Source organism: Lampris incognitus, chromosome 15 (assembly GCF_029633865.1).
Source record: "Lampris incognitus isolate fLamInc1 chromosome 15, fLamInc1.hap2, whole genome shotgun sequence".
NCBI lineage: Eukaryota > Metazoa > Chordata > Actinopteri > Lampriformes > Lampridae > Lampris > Lampris incognitus.
Window position 1 is genome coordinate 47,018,135 of NC_079225.1, and position 6,305 is coordinate 47,024,439.

Below are 6,305 nucleotides of genomic sequence, written 5' to 3' on the forward strand. Positions count from 1 at the left end.
ACTACAAAGACAAGATGTTTAATGTTCAAACTGATCAACTTTATTGTTTTTTTTTGCAAATATTCCCTCATGCAACACATCCCAAAGCAGCTGGGACAGGGGCATGTTCACCACTGTGTTACACCACCTTTCCTTTTAACACCACTCAATAAGCGTCTGGGAACTGAGGACACTACTTGTTGAAGCTTTGTAGGTGGAATTCTTTCCCATTCTTGCTTGATGTACGACTTCAGTTGCTCAACAGTCCGGGGTGTCCGTTGTCGTATTGTGCCCTTCATAATGCACCACACATTATCAATGGGAGACAGGTCTGGACTGCAGGCAGGCCAGTCCAGTACCCGCACTCTTTTACTACGAAGCCCCGCTGGTGGACCACCTGCAGAATGTGGCTTGGCATTGTCTTGCTGAAATAAGCAGGGACGTCCCTGAAAAAGACGTCGCTTGGATGGCAGCACATGTTGCTCCAAAACCTGTATGTACCTTTCAGCATTAATGGGGCCTTCACAGATGTGCAAGTTACCCATGATGCCATGGGCACTAACACGCCCCCCATACCATCACAGATGCTGGCTTCTGGACTCTGGGCTGAGAACAATCTGGATGGTCCTTTTCCTCTTTAGCCCGGAGGACACCACGTCCATGATTTCCAAAAACAATGTGAAATGTGGACTCGTCAGACCACAGCACACTTGTCCACTTTGCATCAGTCCATCTCAGATGAGGTCGGGCCCAGAGAAGCCGGCGGGCGGTGTTTCTGGGTGGTGTTGATATGTGGCTTTGGCTTTGCATGGTAGAGTTTTAACTTGCACTTGTAGATGTAGCGACCAACTGTGTTAACTGACCATGGTTTTCTCTTCAGCTGCTCCCGTTAGGGGGCGCCACAGCAGATCATCCGTCTCCATCTCTTCCTGTCCTCTGCATCTTCCTCTGTCACACCAGCCACCTGCATGTCCTCCCTCACCACATCCATAAACCTCCTCTTTGGCCTCCCTCTTCTCCTCTTCCCTGGCAGCTCCATATTCAGCATCCTTCTCCCAGTATACCCAGTATCTCTCCTCCACACATGTCCACACCATCTCCATCTTGTCTCTCTTGCTTTGTCTCCAAACCGTCCACCCTGAGCTGTCCCTCTAATATACTCCTTCCTAATCCTGTCCTTCTTCATCACTCCCAATGAAAATCTTATCATCTTCACCTCCACCACCTCCAGCTCCACCTCCTGTCTTTTCATCAGTGCCACTGTCTCCAAACCATACACCATAGCTGGTCTCACCACCATCTTGTAAACCTTCCCTTTAACTCTTGCTGGTACCCTTCTGTCACACATCACTCCTGACACTCTTCTCCACCCACTCCACCCTGCCTGCACTCTCTCCTTCACCCACTCCACCCTGCCTGCACTCTCTCCTTCACCCACTCCACCCTGCCTGCACTCTCTCCTTCACCCACTCCATCCTGCCTGCACTCTCTTCTCCACCCACTCCACCCTGCCTGCACTCTCTTCTCCACCCACTCCACCCTGCCTGTGTGTGTGTGTGTGTGTGTGTGTGTGTGTGTGTGTGTGTGTGTGTGTGTGTGTGTGTGTGTGTGTGTGTGTGAGTAACTGGGGATCCGAGTCAGATGAGAGTCTTTCTTACCACAACGGGAATTCGGAGCCACGTGGATTTGGTAAGAAGTTATTGATTATGACCCAAAGCCTGATTACTACTACTATTATTGTTATTATTGTTATTGTTGCTATTATTATTAATATACTACCACCAGTATTGTTATTATTTTTAATTAGCTTGTTCAGTTCTGGCAGGTTCCATCTATACAGTCACGCTTTAAACGGATAACACACAAGGCGAAGGATTCATGGATTCTCACCTTTTCAGTCATAAAGTTGTAATTTTACATTGAGTCTCTGGTCTCGTAACCTCACGTGGGCTCGTCTCCCACGCCGGCTGGTCGGTGAGCTTTGTTCCAGTGTTGGGTGTTGGGTACCGCCGCGTGTCTGTGTGACGGGTGTGTGGCGGTGGTCAACCCTCCTCTGCTTTCCAGGACCTGTTGGCCTGGCTGTTCCTGATGTTCACACTGCCTGCACGTTGTCTGAAAAACAAGGAGTGAGGTTTGTCAAGAAACCCGCTGAAGGTTGGTACCGTGTTGTCTTCAGTTTGGACGGTTTTAACTGAACATAGTATAATGTTCAGTAGTCTGGCTGGACAGCAGTATAATGTTCAGTAGTCTGGCTAGACAGCAGTATAATGTTCAGTAGTCTGGCTGGACAGCAGTATAATGTTCAGTAGTCTGGCTGGACAGCAGTATAATGTTCAGTAGTCTGGCTAGACAGCAGTATAATGTTCAGTAGTCTGGCTGGACAGCAGTATAATGTTCAGTAGTCTGGCTAGACAGCAGTATAATGTTCAGTAGTCTGGCTGGACAGCAGTATAATGTTCAGTAGTCTGGCTAGACATCAGTATAATGTTCAGTAGTCTGGCTAGACAGCAGTATAATGTTCAGTAGTCTGGCTGGACAGCAGTATAATGTTCAGTAGTCTGGCTGGACAGCAGTATAATGTTCAGTAGTCTGGCTAGACAGCAGTATAATGTTCAGTAGTCTGGCTAGACAGCAGTATAATGTTCAGTAGTCTGGCTGGACAGCAGTATAATGTTCAGTAGTCTGGCTAGACAGCAGTATAATGTTCAGTAGTCTGGCTGGACAGCAGTATAATGTTCAGTAGTCTGGCTAGACAGCAGTATAATGTTCAGTAGTCTGGCTAGACAGCAGTATAATGTTCAGTAGTCTGGCTGGACAGCAGTATAATGTTCAGTAGTCTGGCTGGACAGCAGTATAATGTTCAGTAGTCTGGCTAGACAGCAGTATAATGTTCAGTAGTCTGGCTGGACATCAGTATAATGTTCAGTAGTCTGACTAGACAGCAATATAATGTTCAGTAGTCTGGCTGGACAGCAGTATAATGTTCAGTAGTCTGGCTGGACAGCAGTATAATGTTCAGTAGTCTGGCTAGACAGCAGTATAATGTTCAGTAGTCTGGTTGAACAGTTTTAACTGGACAGCAGTATAATGTTCAGTAGTCTGGCTGGACAGCAGTATAATGTTCAGTAGTCTGGCTAGACAGCAGTATAATGTTCAGTAGTCTGGCTGGACAGCAGTATAATGTTCAGTAGTCTGGCTAGACAGCAGTATAATGTTCAGTAGTCTGGCTAGACAGCAGTATAATGTTCAGTAGTCTGGCTGGACAGCAGTATAATGTTCAGTAGTCTGGCTAGACAGCAGTATAATGTTCAGTAGTCTGGCTAGACAGCAGTATAATGTTCAGTAGTCTGGCTGGACAGCAGTATAATGTTCAGTAGTCTGGCTGGACAGCAGTATAATGTTCAGTAGTCTGGCTAGACAGCAGTATAATGTTCAGTAGTCTGGCTGGACATAAGTATAATGTTCAGTAGTCTGACTAGACAGCAGTATAATGTTCAGTAGTCTGGCTAGACAGCAGTATAATGTTCAGTAGTCTGGCTGGACAGCAGTATAATGTTCAGTAGTCTGGCTGGACAGCAGTATAATGTTCAGTAGTCTGGCTAGACAGCAGTATAATGTTCAGTAGTCTGGCTGGACATAAGTATAATGTTCAGTAGTCTGACTAGACAGCAATATAATGTTCAGTAGTCTGGCTGGACAGCAGTATAATGTTCAGTAGTCTGGCTGGACAGCAGTATAATGTTCAGTAGTCTGGCTAGACAGCAGTATAATGTTCAGTAGTCTGGCTAGACAGCAGTATAATGTTCAGTCGTCTGGCTAGACAGCAGTATAATGTTCAGTAGTCTGGTTGAACAGTTTTAACTGGACAGCAGTATAATATTCAGTAGTCTGGCTGGACAGCAGTGTAATGTTCAGTAGTCTGGCTGGACAGCAGTATAATGTTCAGTAGTCTGGCTGGACAGCAGTGTAATGTTCAGTAGTCTGGCTGGACAGCAGTATAATGTTCAGTAGTCTGGTTGAACAGTTTTAACTGGACAGCAGTATAATGTTCAGTAGTCTGGCTGGACAGCAGTATAATGTTCGGTAGTCTGGCTAGACAGCGGTATAATGTTCAATAGTCTGGTTGGACAGTTTTAACTGAACAGTAGCATGATGTTCAGTAGTCTGGTTGGACAGTTTTAACTGGACAGCAGTATAGTGTTCAGTAGTCTGGTTGGACAGTTTTAACTGGACAGTAGTATAGTGTTCAGTAGTCTGGTTGGACAGTTTTAACTGGACAGTAGTATAGTGTTCAGTAGTCTGGTTGGACAGTTTTAACTGGACAGCAGTATAGTGTTCAGTAGTCTGGTTGGACAGTTTTAACTGAACAGTAGCATGATGTCAGTAGTCTGGTTGGACAGTTTTAACTGGACAGCAGTATAGTGTTCAGTAGTCTGGCTGGACAGCAGTGTAATGTTCAGTAGTCTGGCTGGACAGCAGTATAATGTTCAGTAGTCTGGCTGGACAGCAGTGTAATGTTCAGTAGTCTGGCTGGACAGCAGTATAATGTTCAGTAGTCTGGTTGAACAGTTTTAACTGGACAGCAGTATAATGTTCAGTAGTCTGGTTGGACAGCAGTATAATGTTCGGTAGTCTGGCTAGACAGCAGTATAATGTTCAATAGTCTGGTTGGACAGTTTTAACTGAACAGTAGCATGATGTTCAGTAGTCTGGTTGGACAGTTTTAACTGGACAGCAGTATAGTGTTCAGTAGTCTGGTTGGACAGTTTTAACTGGACAGTAGTATAGTGTTCAGTAGTCTGGTTGGACAGTTTTAACTGGACAGTAGTATAGTGTTCAGTAGTCTGGTTGGACAGTTTTAACTGGACAGCAGTATAGTGTTCAGTAGTCTGGTTGGACAGTTTTAACTGAACAGTAGCATGATGTCAGTAGTCTGGTTGGAAAGTTTTAACTGGACAGCAGTATAGTGTTCAGTAGTCTGGTTGGACAGTTTTAACTGGACAGTAGTATAGTGTTCAGTAGTCTGGTTGGACAGTTTTAACTGGACAGTAGTATAGTGTTCAGTAGTCTGGTTGGACAGTTTTAACTGGACAGCAGTATAGTGTTCAGTAGTCTGGTTGGACAGTTTTAACTGGGCAGTAGTATGATGTTCAGTAGTCTGGTTGGACAGTTTTAACTGGACAGTAGTATAGTGTTCAGTAGTCTGGTTGGACAGTTTTAACTGGACAGTAGTATAGTGTTCAGTAGTCTGGTTGGACAGTTTTAACTGGACAGCAGTATAGTGTTCAGTAGTCTGGTTGGACAGTTTTAACTGGACAGCAGTATAGTGTTCAGTATTCTGGTTGGACAGTTTTAACTGGACAGCAGTATAATGTTCAGTAGTCTGGTTGGACAGTTTTAACTGGACAGCAGTATAGTGTTCAGTGGTGTGGTTGGACAGTTTTAACTGGACAGCAGTATAGTGTTCAGTAGTCTGGTTGGACAGTTTTAACTGAGCAGTAGTATGATGTTCAGTAGTCTGGTTGGACAGTTTTAACTGGGCAGTAGTATAGTGTTCAGTAGTCTGGTTGGACAGTTTTAACTGGACAGTAGTATGATGTTCAGTAGTCTGGTTGGACAGTTTTAACTGGACAGTAGTATAGTGTTCAGTAGTCTGGTTGGACAGTTTTAACTGGACAGTAGTATAGTGTTCAGTAGTCTGGTTGGACAGTTTTAACTGGACAGTAGTATGATGTTCAGTAGTCTGGTTGGACAGTTTTAACTGGACAGCAGTATAATGTTCAGTAGTCTGGTTGGACAGTTTTAACTGGACAGCAGTATAGTGTTCAGTGGTGTGGTTGGACAGTTTTAACTGGACAGCAGTATAGTGTTCAGTAGTCTGGTGGGACAGTTTTAACTGGGCAGTAGTATGATGTTCAGTAGTCTGGTTGGACAGTTTTAACTGGACAGCAGTATAGTGTTCAGTAGTCTGGTTGGACAGTTTTAACTGGACAGTAGTATAGTGTTCAGTAGTCTGGTTGGACAGTTTTAACTGGACAGTAGTATAGTGTTCAGTAGTCTGGCGGGACAGTTTTAACTGGACAGCAGTATAATGTTCAGTAGTCTGGTTGGACAGTTTTAACTGGACAGTAGTATGATGTTCAGTAGTCTGGTTGGACAGTTTTAACTGGACAGCAGTATAGTGTTCAGTGGTGTGGTTGGACAGTTTTAGCTGGACAGTAGTATAGAGTTCAGTAGTCTGGTTGGACAGTTTTAACTGGGCAGTAGTATGATGTTCAGTAGTCTGGTTGGACAGTTTTAACTGGACAGCAGTATAGTGTTCAGTG